Genomic DNA, 14,154 nt, shown 5'->3' on the forward strand with positions numbered 1-14,154 from the left:
CACACATATACACACACACACACACACACACACACACACACAGATCCGGGTGGTGGGGGTGGGGGGGAGCGGCAGCGCGAGACAGCGCGAGCCTCCGAGAAAGCGCGAGACACGCCGGCGCGTGCAGCTGGGCGGCCGCAGCTTCGCCCCGGCTGGAGCCCCCGCGCCACCCGCCAGCCCGCCACCGGCTGGAGCCCGCGCGGGTTATTTATGCGGCGGCTGCATCCCCCCCCGCACCCCAACCCCACCACCACCACCACCACACATACACCCTGCTGCGGCTTCCTCCGACCCTCCCCACCCCGACCAGCTCCCCCCCCACCTCACTCTCGGCAGCAGCAGCAGCTGCTGGGACTTGCGCGTGGGTGCGTTGTTTGGTGGCTTCTGCCCAGGAGCCGCGGGTGCCACCTCTTTGGGACGCAGCCCACCGCGTCCCCGGCCGCGGTAAGTTTCTTCGTCGTCACTCGGGCGCGCTTCACCTCGGCACCCCCCCCTCCCCTTCCCGGGTCCCCGCCACCTCCACGCCCGCCGGGCCGCCGGCGACTTTTTACTCCGCGCTCCCGCGCGCGCCCCAGCCGCCGCAAAGTTTCGCCCCAGCGCGGGCGGCTGCGCGCGGCGGGGCCAAGTGTGACATGTGTCAAATTTCGGCTGGGCGTGCGGGTCGCGTTCTGAACCCCACAGCACCACTTGTTGTTCTTTTGTATTTTGCTTTGTGATTGAAAGAGATGGAGAGGGGTGGGGGAGAGGAGGAGTTCGCAGAGTAGTGGGGCGGACGGGGGGGGGGGAGACCCACCGTTGGCTCCGGGAGGATTGTTCGTGTTGAATATGCAAACTGTGTGCTTCGTCCGGAGAGAACGCGGCGGGAGGAAACAGTGTCGAAACACCAGATGTGTGTTTATTTACTCCTGTTTTTTTTGTTGTTGTTTTTGGTTTGTTTGTTTGTTGTCTTCCCTTCTTTCTTCTTTTCTCCTTTTACCTCCCCCCCACCCCCCGTCCCATCCCAAGCCTCCGTACCCGGGGTGAAGAAACGACAGTAAAAACATCTGGCGGTTGGAAGCGCACATTTTATTGATCCAACTGCTGACCTTTATTTACTCAATGGGGCAAGTGCATCGCTCCCCCTTCGGAGTTAGGCGCGGTGGCGTTCATTTCCCCAGCCCTTCGCTGGGAACTGGAGAGTCATAAAAAAGGGGACACTCCCCTTTCTCAAGAAACTTCTGGCCCCTCCGTGATGCGCGGCGCCACCGTGCCACCTCAGCTGCTGTCCCTCGTCACTCTCTTTCCCCCTTGGTCCACACTCTCGGCACGACCCGCGTCTCCCGGGCTGGTTTGACTTTGCTCCTCGGGGTGGGTGGGCTTGGGCTGAAGCCACCCGTCCGGCTTCTTCGTGGAGGAGCACCAGGGAAGGGCGCGATCACTTTCCCTAGGAAGAGAGGGCTTGGCTCTTGACTTTTACCCCCAGAGTTGGCAGGCAGAGGATGGGGTCGCGAAGGCCACTCCGCCCTGGTGGCCGCTCACGGATGGCCACGGGGCCGGCTGGACCCCAATGGGTGGCCGCAGCACACACACCGCGTGTGCGCGCCGCCGGTCCTCATCCAGGTACCCAAATCTCAGTGCCTCAACAACCCCCTGTAGGCCTTCCCTGGCGCTGGGTGTTCAGACTTCTTCAAGTGCTTGGAGGAAAAGTTGTCCCAACTGTCCTCACACTCTGGAGATTTCTTAGCTAAGTCTCCCAGGGCACGTGGCGCGCAGGGTGAAGCTTTGATTAGAAGAAACTTGAAGGGAAAGGCCCGTGTGCCAGGTCTGGGGCGCTGGAAAGCCGAACCAAAGTGCATTTTTACCTAGGAATAAGAGGCTGAACTAGCCAGGACTTGGGAGGCTCTTCAAAACCGGAATCCCCAAAGGAACCGGACCCATCTGTGTATTTGTTTATTCAGCTTTTCAGCCAACAGATTTAAACCACTTAATGGACAGCTGCTCTCAGTAACGCTCGTACGCCTCCCCCACACCGCGTTTCATCTCACCACATGCTGAAATCCAGTCAGGTTTCTTCTTCCTTCCTTTCTTTTTCCTTTCTTTCTTTCTTACTTTTCTTAATCTTGAAGATTATTCCTAAGTATTGGTTGCTTCCAGGTGGGCAGGCATTGGAGACATGAGGTGCCTGAAGTGGCCAGGGTAAGTTTCCAGAAGGGGTGAGAAGAAAAGCCAGAGAGGGTGTGTGAGAGCTGAGTGTAATGTGTGTAACATTCATAACCGTCATGAACCCCAAGATGCTTAAAGAGCTATCGTCCAACCTACTTGGAAGAATAGTTACCTAGTAGCAGGTAAGGCCAAGGAAGGTGACAGACACCCCAGTGTCAAGTGGCCGAGGTGGCTTTTCCAGCTGGAAGTATTTGGATTTTTACTTGTAGAAAACAGAAGTTTGCCTGCAAGGCACTTCTTTGAACGGTCTCCTAACTCAAAATAGTTTGGTTAGGCAGCAGAGGTGGTGTGTTTAATAGCAAGTCTGTGCCAGAGGTCAGAACTGAAGATGAGCTTTCAGATAATTTCATCTTCAAGTTTGCATTGAGGTATACTTTGGGACATGTTTTATGTTGTCCAGGGTCCTGTTTATCTTTTCTGTCTCTGTGAGTTATGGCTAAGTATATTCTCAGTGTACAGGAATTTTTAAATGTAGTGTTTGTTTAAGGCTGTTAAACACAAGTTACAATTGTGATTTATTTGTACCTGCATTAATTGAGTGACTATAAAGTTATATACACTGTGATTATTGGAGCTATAAAATTTTCTATTTGGTTTGATACTTTTGAATGTCCTTTCTTTCTCTTTCCTTCCTTATTTTTTTCCTCCTTTCATTTCATTGCTTACCTTGACTTGTGCCTAAAACGTGGTGAAAGAACGTTTAATTGTAATTAAGGTGCCAGCCTTCAAAGAGGTCACTAGAATCCTGATGATACTTCCCTCAAGGTGAGTGAAAGTGTTCACTCAGTTTAGAATAATTCTTAGACTTCACCTGTAAACAAGTAAAAAAGTACAAATATTTTCAGGGAATAATTTGCAACATTCAACACAGATGCAACCCACAATAAATACTTTTTGCGCATACATATTTACAAATGTTACACTTCAGCATATGTTAAAATAGAGCACTTAATCAAAATATATGTAATTATGAACTGTCTATAATTGTTTATTTTAATTCTTATATTTTGGGATATTGTTTCCATAGACTTTATTCTGGTGTTAAAAGAGGCCTGTAGTTACATTATGATGTAAATATATTTATGACATTGCTGTCCTTTAGTAAACTGTCATTCAAGTTTCCTTTCCTTGCACTGAAGATAGTGCAGTAGTTTTACTCAACAAAGTAAACATTTGCAAATTTTATTTTTATCTTTAAGTAGCTGCACGAAGGAGTTGCCATTTAATAAAGTAGTTTATGACTACAAAATACCTTGATCAAGTCACCCCTTTCAACGTTCTCACTTATCCCTCCCCTCCTCACCCCTTCCCTCACTCTTCTTAGTTTTGGACATTGGAATCTTGTCTGCATTTTCCCCTTCTCTTCTTGTTCATTAATCTACCCCTTTGTATAATTTTTTAGGAAAATAAAGAGGAAATAGTACTGTGTGGCACATGGCAAAAGTAGGAAAAAGGTGGAAATGATATGCATGAAGATAACCTACAATAAGAAGTAATATTCACTTGGTAGAGGCAAGATTTCAAAAGCAGAAAACAATTCACTTTTCATAGCTATGAAAGTTATGCTTTAGGAAAAGCATGTTTAAACATATAAATGTAACCACTTGGTTTGATTGAGACTCATAGTACATATAAGAGTACAATGAACATAACAGCCAGACAAATTCACCAGATTTTTTTTGTTTTAAGAAAATATGTGAAGTAAACAGAACTTAATTTCATAAAAGGGATGCTACTTGTAATATTTTTAGGACTTCGAGGTATCTGTGACTTGACTCATCACTGTTGTCTGGGTTAACAATCTCTTGTTAAATCATTATACTGATAGAAAACAGAATGATGGACATACCCATAGTCTTTTTGCCTCTGACTTGTAAGAAGTGAATATTATTTAGAATGCAGGTCACTGAGAAGTTTCCTCAACATCACTGCTAGCAGATAAAATTACAGATCATAGTTGGATTCAGAAATCATAGTTGGATTTGAAATAATAATTGTACTCTTATCATTGAATTTATGTTCGAAAATACTTGAAGCAGTACCCAAATTCATCCTGTTCTTTGATAAGGGAGGCTATTTCTTAAATTAGGCCCTATGAGCTCTTGATCTTAGTACAGATATTTGAAATTAGCCTTATTTATGTAGCTGTTAATTTGGTAGAGTTTCAACAAACTTGAGTAAAGCTGATCCAGAAAGATTGCAGTTTATATTCCTAAAGCTTGTGTAATGGTAGTGCAAGTGTTTGAAATTTCTCACAATCACGTTCAAGTTCCATGGTTTGCAGATAATTTAACGCGTAATTGAAATTTTACTGATGAAATTAACATTTTCCTTGATCCAACTATTGATCTATTAATAGGCTTGGATTTTTTAAACATCATTTCTGGAGTTTATATTGAGTTAAATAGTTTACGTTCTTTGAGAGTTTTGTTTGTTTTTCTTCATGAAACTTTTCAAATCATTTTCATTGTTTTCTTATAGTTTTGTTCCAAACTTTCAGCTTCTTCAGTGTTCTTCCAGAACTTCAAAGTAGGCCTCATAACTATTTGTTTTGTTTTCTGTGGCATCATAAATGAGCATTGCTAGGAAGATTATCTAAAAAAAATCACTACTTTTGTTTTCCTAGCCTTAGTTATGTGAGAATTTGTTTTTCTTGAATAATACAAATATATTGTAGGGTACTCTTCCCTGTAGAATATTTTTCATGTAGATACTCTTGATTCATAAAATCCATGTTACTTCCCGTGGAGTACTTACTTGTCTTATTACCTCTGATATTCACTCTTTTTCTCTGCCCATTGTGCTTATTTATCCCCTTTCCCAAGGTTTTTTTGGTAAAACAAACAAAAGGAAATGAGCTACTTTTGGTGAAATGTAAAGAAAAATTATAACAAAGAGGTTAATGTTTAAAATATAAAGTGTTGGAGAGAGAGCTTTAGGCATGATTTAATTTTATTATGTAGCATTTCTAGTAACATTAAAACAAAAAAAGGAATGTATGCATTTTTGATGATGTATCTTCCATAATAGTGTTCATTACTATGTTTTCTTTAGTTGCTTTAGTGATTTGCAGCTTCGTCCAATGTAGTATTTTAAATATTGGCCTAATTAAATTTAGGAGTGTAATTTCCATTTTATAATTGAAGTGATTAGGAATTTGTGTTTTTCCATTTGTATAGGCATTGGTCTTACAGCCAACTAAACCCAGTCTATCTTTGCTCTAAAATAAGGTATTTTGACCTCATGTCTGTTTTATCATTAAAACAATGTCAAATTTTAGTAACTTGAAGCTTATAATTCACTTCTGCTTCTGCATTCTGTAATTGTGAACTTTATTTACTCTAATTTGACTTTTTTTTTCATTTTACCAACTTGCCACATACCATTTGGATTAGAAAATTATTTCAGTTTATGTAAATCTATGGTAAATTGTATTTAAAAACCATTTTTTTTTCCTCTATGAATCACCAAAGGAGGTTAAACTTTAGGCTAAGCTTTTTGAATTCCTTCAAATTTTGACTTACACATTTTTGGATCTAGAATCAGCTACTGCTGGAATTTAATTTTGTAATCAGTTCTGTTCTTCACTGTTCCTAGGACCCACCAAGAATATCCAGGACATACCTCCTCTTTATATTGATAAATATATCACATACAGCTGATTTCTCATTCCTTTCTGCTGTAGCAAATTATATTCATTAGCAAGACCGAATAAAATTTGGTGTTGAAAAGCACATTGCTGCGAAGCAAATCAACTCCCAGGGGGTTCAAAGCTCTCAGCATTTCTATTTTATTAATGTTCCAAAATTTCTTTCAGTTTCTGTCTTGGATGACTTAAAATATTCTTTGTGGAAGATACTGTTGATTTTTAAAATTTATTTAAGTTCTTAGCCGTTCTTTCTAAAGATTTTTCTAACATAAATCTAAAAGATTTACACCATTAGAATGTCATAAGCATTTTTCAAAGAGGCTAAGGAAATTAAGTTTTAATTCCTCAAACAAAAGATGCTACTAGAAGAAACTTAAAAGTTTTTCTAGAATACTTCATGTTTATTTGATGGCATTTTCTATAAAAGTTTTCTGTATCATTTTATTTTTATATCATTGTGATACCCATCTTCAAAGATAGCCATCATTTTTCATCTCTTTCTAAACTTCAAGGGGGGGGGGAACAACCTTTCTTCAAGTGTATTTTCATGGAAAGAAAAAAAATCAATGGTAGACATATTTTGGAGAAAAGTATAAAATTTCTCACTGGCAGCGAGTTAGGAGAAACTTCCAAACACTAATCCAAATATCTTAACATCTTAACATATGTAGGCTGTCATAAAATCATCTCATTAAAAAAAAAATTCTGAACATCTTTAAGAACTACTTTTCACTGTTAACTTCACCCACACTTGTGTTCCAGGCCCTGGTTGATCTATATCTGTATGCCTCTAGCTCACACTGCATTTACCTTTTCTTTCTAGTTTTCTTTCTTTCTTTTTTTTTTCTTGGGATTTTGCCTTTAATTTAGTTAAATGGCAACGGAAAGTCGCCTTCTCTATATTTCGTGTAAAAAATCATGGCCTTTGATCTAAATCAAATCCAACCATGTGTTCCTACCTTTATTGTTGCAGTAGTCTGTGGCTTGATCTCCCTATTTTCCCCATCAGACATTCAAATATTTTTTTCTCCATGTAATACAGTGTTCTTAATAACTCCATCCAGCAGAGTGCTGGTGCCTCATTCTTCCTAATATTAGCTACTCAGAAAGTTGAGATCTGAAGATTGAGATAGGAAGTTAGCCCAAGAAGGCAAATCCATGATACAGTACCTCCAATTCGTCAGCAAAAAAGGTCAGAAATGGATGTGTGCCTCAAGTGGTAAAGTGCCAGTCTTGAGTGAAAAAGCCAAACAAGAGAGAGAAAAAACTCTAGTACTGGTGTGTGTGCGTGTGTGTATGTGTGTACCAGACACCCAAATAACTACATCTGATTACATTAGTCTTCCATCCACTTCCCATTTTAGGTCTCTCATTATAAAAAACAAAGACTTTCCCTAAGGTCTTGTAAATTTTTCTTCTTATTCAGTTTATTCTAGAGACACTAGCCTTCTTAATTTTTCAGGCTGAGCTAATTCCTTATGTTAGAGCTTTTCCCTTTGTTATCTGGGGAGCTTTGTGCTCAGGCATCTTAAGTTGAATATAAGTTGAAGAAACAAATGGCTGGCTCAGAGGAAGCCCAATATATTACTTCTATGTATATGGTTGCATTTGTAATAATAATAATAATATGGTTGCATTTGTAAAAGATTATAATTACTTTGTTTTTCATCCTGTGACCATCTGGTAATATCACATTTGGGCAAACTGTTCCCTATTATATTGGCAAAGTCATGGGTCTAAGCTTAGGTAGGTATCTGTTAGTTTTTCATATCTCTTAATCCCTCTTTACTTTGTCTTTTATGGTACTTGAGTTTGAACTTGGGTCCTCTGGATTGCCCTATCATTTGAGCCACACTGCCAACCCATTTTCTCTTTAGTTACTTTTTAGATAGGGAATCATATTTTTACATGGGCCTAAAATTGTGATCCTCTGACCCTTGACTCCTGCTTATCTGGAGTAAAGGATTATAGTTGGAATTTTAGGTATGCTGCCACACCCTTCTTACTGGTTGAGATGAGGTCTCACCAACTTTTTGCCCAGGCCAGATTCAAACTCTTATCTTCACAATCTGTCTCCTGACTGGCTGGGATGACAGGTATGTGGAATATACCTGGCCATTTTTTCCCCATCTTTACTAGAGAAACAATATTGCACTTAACTTTTGAAAATTGTAAGTTGAATGTGTATGAGTTGTAACAAGAACCTCTGAAGGGTTCAGATACTGATGCTAACCACAGACTAAACTGACATGTTTACTCATGCAACATGTTGTTTTATCTTAGTATGAATAGCCAAAGTATGCAAATGGTTCTGATGGCTATACTAGTAATACAACATGGACAAAAGAAGTATTTCTGGGATTGTAGGGTTGGGAAATGAGTGAAATCACTGTGTATTGGGGATTTGTAATCATATGTGGCTGCCTTTGCCTTTCTTCATTGGAAAACATGTTAGTTTATTCTGGGCATGAAAGTCTGTGAGGCTCTTCTCTCCAATTAGCTACTAAATAGTCCAAAAGTGGAGCTGTTGACTGTACTGATAGAGCACTAGCCTTGAGCACAAAAGTTCAAGCATAGTTCCCAGGCCCTCAGTTTAATACCAATGACCAGCACACAAAATAATTAGTTTGTTTATTTCTTTATTCACACTTGCTGTTCCTCTTTCCCTGCCTTTTTTATATTGGTACCTTTCAGATCTCATTCTGTTTATTCTAAGTGCCATTTTTTGGGGGGCGGGGGAGTTGGTCATAGGGCTTGAACTATGGACCTGGGTGCTGTCTTTCAGCTCTTCAGCTCAAGACTAGTGCTCTACCACTTGAGCCACAGTGCCACTTGCAGTTTTCTGGTGATTAATTGGAAATAAGAGTTTCATGGACTTTCCCGCCTGGGCTGGCTTTGAACTGGATCCTCAGATCTCAGCCTCCTGAGTAGCTAAGATTACAGGCGTGAACCACTGGTGTCCAGCCTAAGTGCCATATAAGTAGTACATTTTGTATTAAAGACTTTCCTGATACTAACACTGTATGTAAGAGTGAGAGAGAGAGTAAGAATGGTGATGGATAGTTTGAAAGTAACTTAACTGCTATCCTAAATAATATAGCCAGCCCAGTTTACTATGCAAATTTATGTTAATACATAGATCTGCATGCTAGAAATACTAGGTGAATCATCATCTCTGAACATCTAAATATGTGGCTGCCTTTTAGACTACTTTGAACTAAAATGTTTTATGGACTATATGAAATCAAACTTGAAACTATTAAATATTCTCTCCTTACTACCACATAAATGTACATATGAGATAAAAGAGGGAGACAATATCTCCTGCCTAGCACAGTGGCGCAAGCCTATAATTCTAGCTAATTAGGATGCAAAGATCAGGAATCACACTAGCAAAAAGACATCCAGGGGACTCCATCTCAACCAATGAGTGGGTATAATGCCACATGCCTCTTATCCCAGTTACAAGGGCACCATGGTACACATCTATCATATGGCCTACTATGGAAAAGCACTGGTAGATTGTAACCCAAGCTGGTCCAGCATAAAGTGAGACCTTTCCTGAAAAATAAGCAAGTCTATAAAGGGGCTGGAGATGTGGTCAAGTGGTAGAGTACCTGCCTAGCAAGCACCAGACCAAAATTATAGTTGCTATTGATACTCAGGAGGTCTCAGCTAAAGTTGTTTGTTAGTTAGTTTTCTTTTGCACTTGGTGAATCTTCAAATTAATTTCCTCCTTCCCAGACAGAAGTAGAAGTTCCTCTTATTTCGTCTGAACCCTGAGACAGAACAGGTTTAGGTAGACTACAAATGGAGTTGATTGCATTAGGATTAAGGAAGAAAACAACCACTTTATAGTCTTTTCCCGTAGTAGAGAGCACTTAACATCCCATGAAAATAAAGTTATTCACAATCTTGCTTTGGGCCTATGCTCAATCATATATTTAGCTGCTGGGGGCACTAATCCTGAAAGTGTGGAGTTAGATAAAGTCTCATTGATAAACTCTATCTTTTTAAAAATTAGAGCCCTCCCCCCTGCGTTTTATGGGACTTTACACACATAGACATACCCATTTATGATCCACATAAAATGCTGGTCTCTATGTGGTGCAGCCTATGTGATGTGATTCATTAAAAGGATCCACAGTTCCAACTGTCGGAAAACTGTGCCTTTCTGTAGTGTGGTGTCAAAAGATCAGGACAGGGATTTTATCTCTTTTATTAAAACTATATAATGTTATTGTTATCATTAAGGTGTTGTACAAAGTGTTTACCATTTCATAAGTCAGGTAATGAATATGACTCCTTTTGGACAATGTCACCCCTTCCTTTGCTTTCCCCATTTTCCCCTACTGTCCCTGCCCAGAAGTTGCATAATTTGTTTTCCACATAGTGTATACAGAATACCATGACTGCATTTCTTCACCCTTCCTCCCCCCATTTCTGTGCTCCCCCTCCTTTGTCCCCCTAAACATCTGCATACACACACACACACACACACACACACACACACACACACGCACACACACACACAGAGCAAAACAAGTACCACCACCACCACCACCACTAACAAAACATGTTTCCATTTCCTGGGATTCATTTTGATAAACAGTATTTTAAATGTTAAGAGGAGTTATGCCTTTGGGTTCCTCCCCTAAGAATATCCTCCTTTAGTCTGACTGTGTGTGAATGCCCAGAGTCCAGATAAGTTGAGATTTTATCTCTTGACACATCTTCTCTTGTTGATTGCCAAAATATTATTAGAAGCTTATCATTCTTTCACTGCTTTTCTTCCTCAGTTCCTGGTCATGTACTATATACACCCTTTGTAAGTATACATACTCCCTGAAGTGTATAGGCTCTCATTTTGGATGCTAGATTTTCATAACCTACCCACTAGATGAAAAAGTAATATAATATACTAATTACTTTACATGTATGTTCTCTTTGATATCTCTCTGTGTTTGTTATGATTGGATTCTTATAAACATGTTTATTAGATATAACTGTATATGTATATAATATATATAACTGTATATGTATATATATATACATCTTAGATATGTATATGTGTACATATCAAAGATGTATACATATATACATATCTAAGATATGAACATATATACATATCAAAAATGTATACATATATATACATATACAATTGGTAGTACTGGGTCCTATGCTTGCTAAGCAGCTGCTCTACTTAAGCCACATCACCAGACCTCTTTTGCACTGGTTACTTTTGATTCGTGGACGTTCTTCCATTCAGGCTGAACCTTATGAGCTTTTTTGCCTTGGGTATCCTGGAACGTCTACCCTCCTATATGACTGGGATGAAAATGATGTGTCACCAAGCTCCTCTGTTGATTGATTGAGTCTTGTGTGTATGAAGCTGTTATGCTACTTATCCTCTTGATCTTAGCCTCCCAAGTAGCTAAGGTGCCTAGCTACTGATAGAAAGGCATTTGTAAACTACAATTGAATGGATTTTATTTTTACATGCTAGCTGTTCATGAAAGAGTGAAAATTTTCATTACTTATAAAAAGTAAGTTAGACATACTGTTGACATTTCTGTTTAGATTAGATATCAGTTCCTGGTAGTGTTCTATTGCCATGTTCACTTTTATTGCGGTTTATTAATCAAAAGAACCAAATTTTAATTATTCCCCTTTACTCAATTTTTTTAAATCAATGATTTTTTAGTATATGGTTCTTGATATTTTAACAAAAACTTGTAGCATACCTTTGCCAGCACCATTAAATTTTAGAACAGTTTCATGGCTCCCTGAAATCTCTCCTTGCACACTTAAGTGACCCCCCTTCTTCTTTTTTTCCAGTCCCTGGTAATCACTGTTCTGTTTACAATCCCTACAGTTTTGTTTTCTCAAGTCTGTTGTACAAATAGGGTCATGTGGTATGTAACCTTTAGAGTCATGACTTTTTGACATAATGCATCTGAGGTACATCTCTGCTGTCTTTTTGACTTTTCTGGAATATGGTTACTTCCCATATGGTTACTTCTTCCTATGAATCCTCTGTTTCCATTCAAATACATTTTAGATTAGATAGTATGAATTTTTATTGTGGCTTATAAATAGTTGCTTGCTTGTGAACAGAATAGTACTTGTTGGCTAAAAATTACTAAGAATTAACCTTGGTGTCTTCACTAAAGTTCTCTATCTACACGATCACTTCTACATTCTTGCTCTTCTGCTCGCTCTCTTTCTTCTTAAATTGTCTATGCTTTTTGTAAATTCTGATCATCCTACTTACAGGAGAAAGAAGCTAATTATTGACCTGTAATAATGTTTATTCATCTATTCATTCCTCAATTCGTACACATCCACTAATTTCTGTCAATGGAAAAATTAATAAGAATTTAAGAATCCTAGAATTGGAAGGTAACTTTGAAATCAGTAAGTTAATTTTCAAATCTTCTTACCAAACAAGATGGGAGTTGTGTTTTGGGGTTACTTTCTGAGAGTGCATGTCAACTTGTCTATGGGCTTTCATATCTGCAAATAGGAAATACCCAGAGATATAAATTCAAAACTTAGATGTTCAGCTAACAACTTTTCTTAGTTGAAGAAATGCTAGCTTGAAATGGAAAAATAAAATAAATAAATAAACTACTGAAACAAGATGGGATAGACATTGATGAGAAGTATGGATATGTGCTCTGTGTGTTTACTCTTATGAGGATATGAGGTTTAAAGACATCTCAATGTGAAAGGGGGAGGAGTCCTCGTTGGTGGTCCTGGCCAGGTGCTTTCTAAAACTTCCTTGGATGAGGAACTGGTTATCATAAAGCCCAACATTTGAAAATGTTCTAATTTCTTAGAAAGTTCTTCCTCAAGTTGACTTGGAACCTAAAATTACATTTGGCTCTATGCCTTCTTGTATACACCGTGTATTTCACATAGATAATTTTGCTTTGTCTGAAAAGTCAACATCCCCAGTATATATTATATATTTTTTCCTTTTTAGTTTCAGCAAGAAAAGTTTTATTTAGTTATTCTTTATGAACATAAAATAATCCCTGTTTGCCAGAAAATTCGCATTGCTAGCATTCAATTGCTAGTATCCCTTTAAAATTGTTAGGTTCAAAGATGAACAGCATACATAACTGTGGCCTAACCAACATGTAGTAGCAAATTTAGTTTCTTTTGGACATGTTATTACCAGAAGTAGAACTCATTTTAAATATTTATATCAACTTGTATGCAACCTAAATAGTTTATTATTGAAATTTAATTTGTGCCTCCATTATATTAGTGAATTCAAAAATTCATTTTAAATTACTTTTGTTAAGATATATTTATTGTACAAAATGAAAGGTTAATTTGAATCATTCTTTATGTATATATAATGAATTTTGGTCATATTGCTATTCATCGTCAAGATTTTCTAAACATTTGATTCTTTTATCTATACTAGCAGTTGGGTACTTATAATTTTAGTTACTGTATTTTATAACCTATTTTTATTATTTATTTTTGAAATATTAAAATCTAAATTTTAAGACATTTTTAAAAATGTTGTGCAAAACATGGTTCAGAATGGATACTTTTCCATTCTGAGTATGTATAGACTGCTTAATATTAATTCTTTGGAGGTGATTGTATAACTAGTGGTATATATTAATCATAATTATCATAATGGTGATTTGATACTTGTCTAGCAGTTAGTTTAAGAAGGCCCTTTTCTAAGCACTGTAAAAACCTATCAATCTCTATAATACTTATAAAATAATATTTTTTCCCATTTTATGTATGAAAAAGTTGCATCACAGATTATCCTGAACTGTGGAAGGCCTGAAATTTTGCACTGCTTACAAAGCTAAAAAATGAATAGTGTCCATTTTGTTGCTACCTGTTGAGGACACAGCCACATGAGTCAGAAGTGAAGGACTTAACTACTCATGGTGTAGTAAGCAGGCTGAGTTTCAGGTTTGTTCTGCTTCTTTCCTTGTGTTCCCATTTTCCTTTATCCTACAGGGTCTGTACAGAGTTGCTGCAGTTCCTGTTGGACACTCAGACCCTTGCATCACAAATAAAAAATCTTGAGTTTAAAACCAAATTTTTTATAATGAACTATAAGGATAGTTCTCCATTATTTCAGAAAGAGACAATACTTTTGTATCTTAAGACTTTCTATTCAAACATCTATGAAAAGTTAGTGCAGAAAACAAGCTGCCTGTGGCAATATTTACAAAATACACAGAAATTGGAGAGACCTGTGGCAATCTGCCTCTCATCCCAGATGTTAAATTTTTTTTTTCTGAAGTTAAACAAATACTAAG

At 38.4% G+C, this 14,154-nt stretch overlaps 1 protein-coding gene across 3 annotated transcripts in view; it reads left to right on the forward strand.

Annotated features, from left to right (window-relative positions):
* Positions 1–376: 376 nt before the first annotated feature.
* Foxp2 (forkhead box P2) overlaps positions 377–14,154 on the forward strand; it is a 513,305-nt gene continuing 499,527 nt past the window's right edge. For all 3 annotated transcript variants that reach the window (XM_069996601.1, XM_069996600.1, XM_069996604.1), the window contains exon 1: positions 377–444. The gene's annotated coding sequence lies outside the window, so the exon portion shown is untranslated. The remainder of the gene's footprint in view (positions 445–14,154) is intronic.

Source organism: Dipodomys merriami, unplaced genomic scaffold (genome assembly GCF_024711535.1).
Source record: "Dipodomys merriami isolate MVZ:Mamm:240054 unplaced genomic scaffold, mDipMer1.0.p SCAF_5, whole genome shotgun sequence".
NCBI classification, from domain to species: domain Eukaryota; kingdom Metazoa; phylum Chordata; class Mammalia; order Rodentia; family Heteromyidae; genus Dipodomys; species Dipodomys merriami.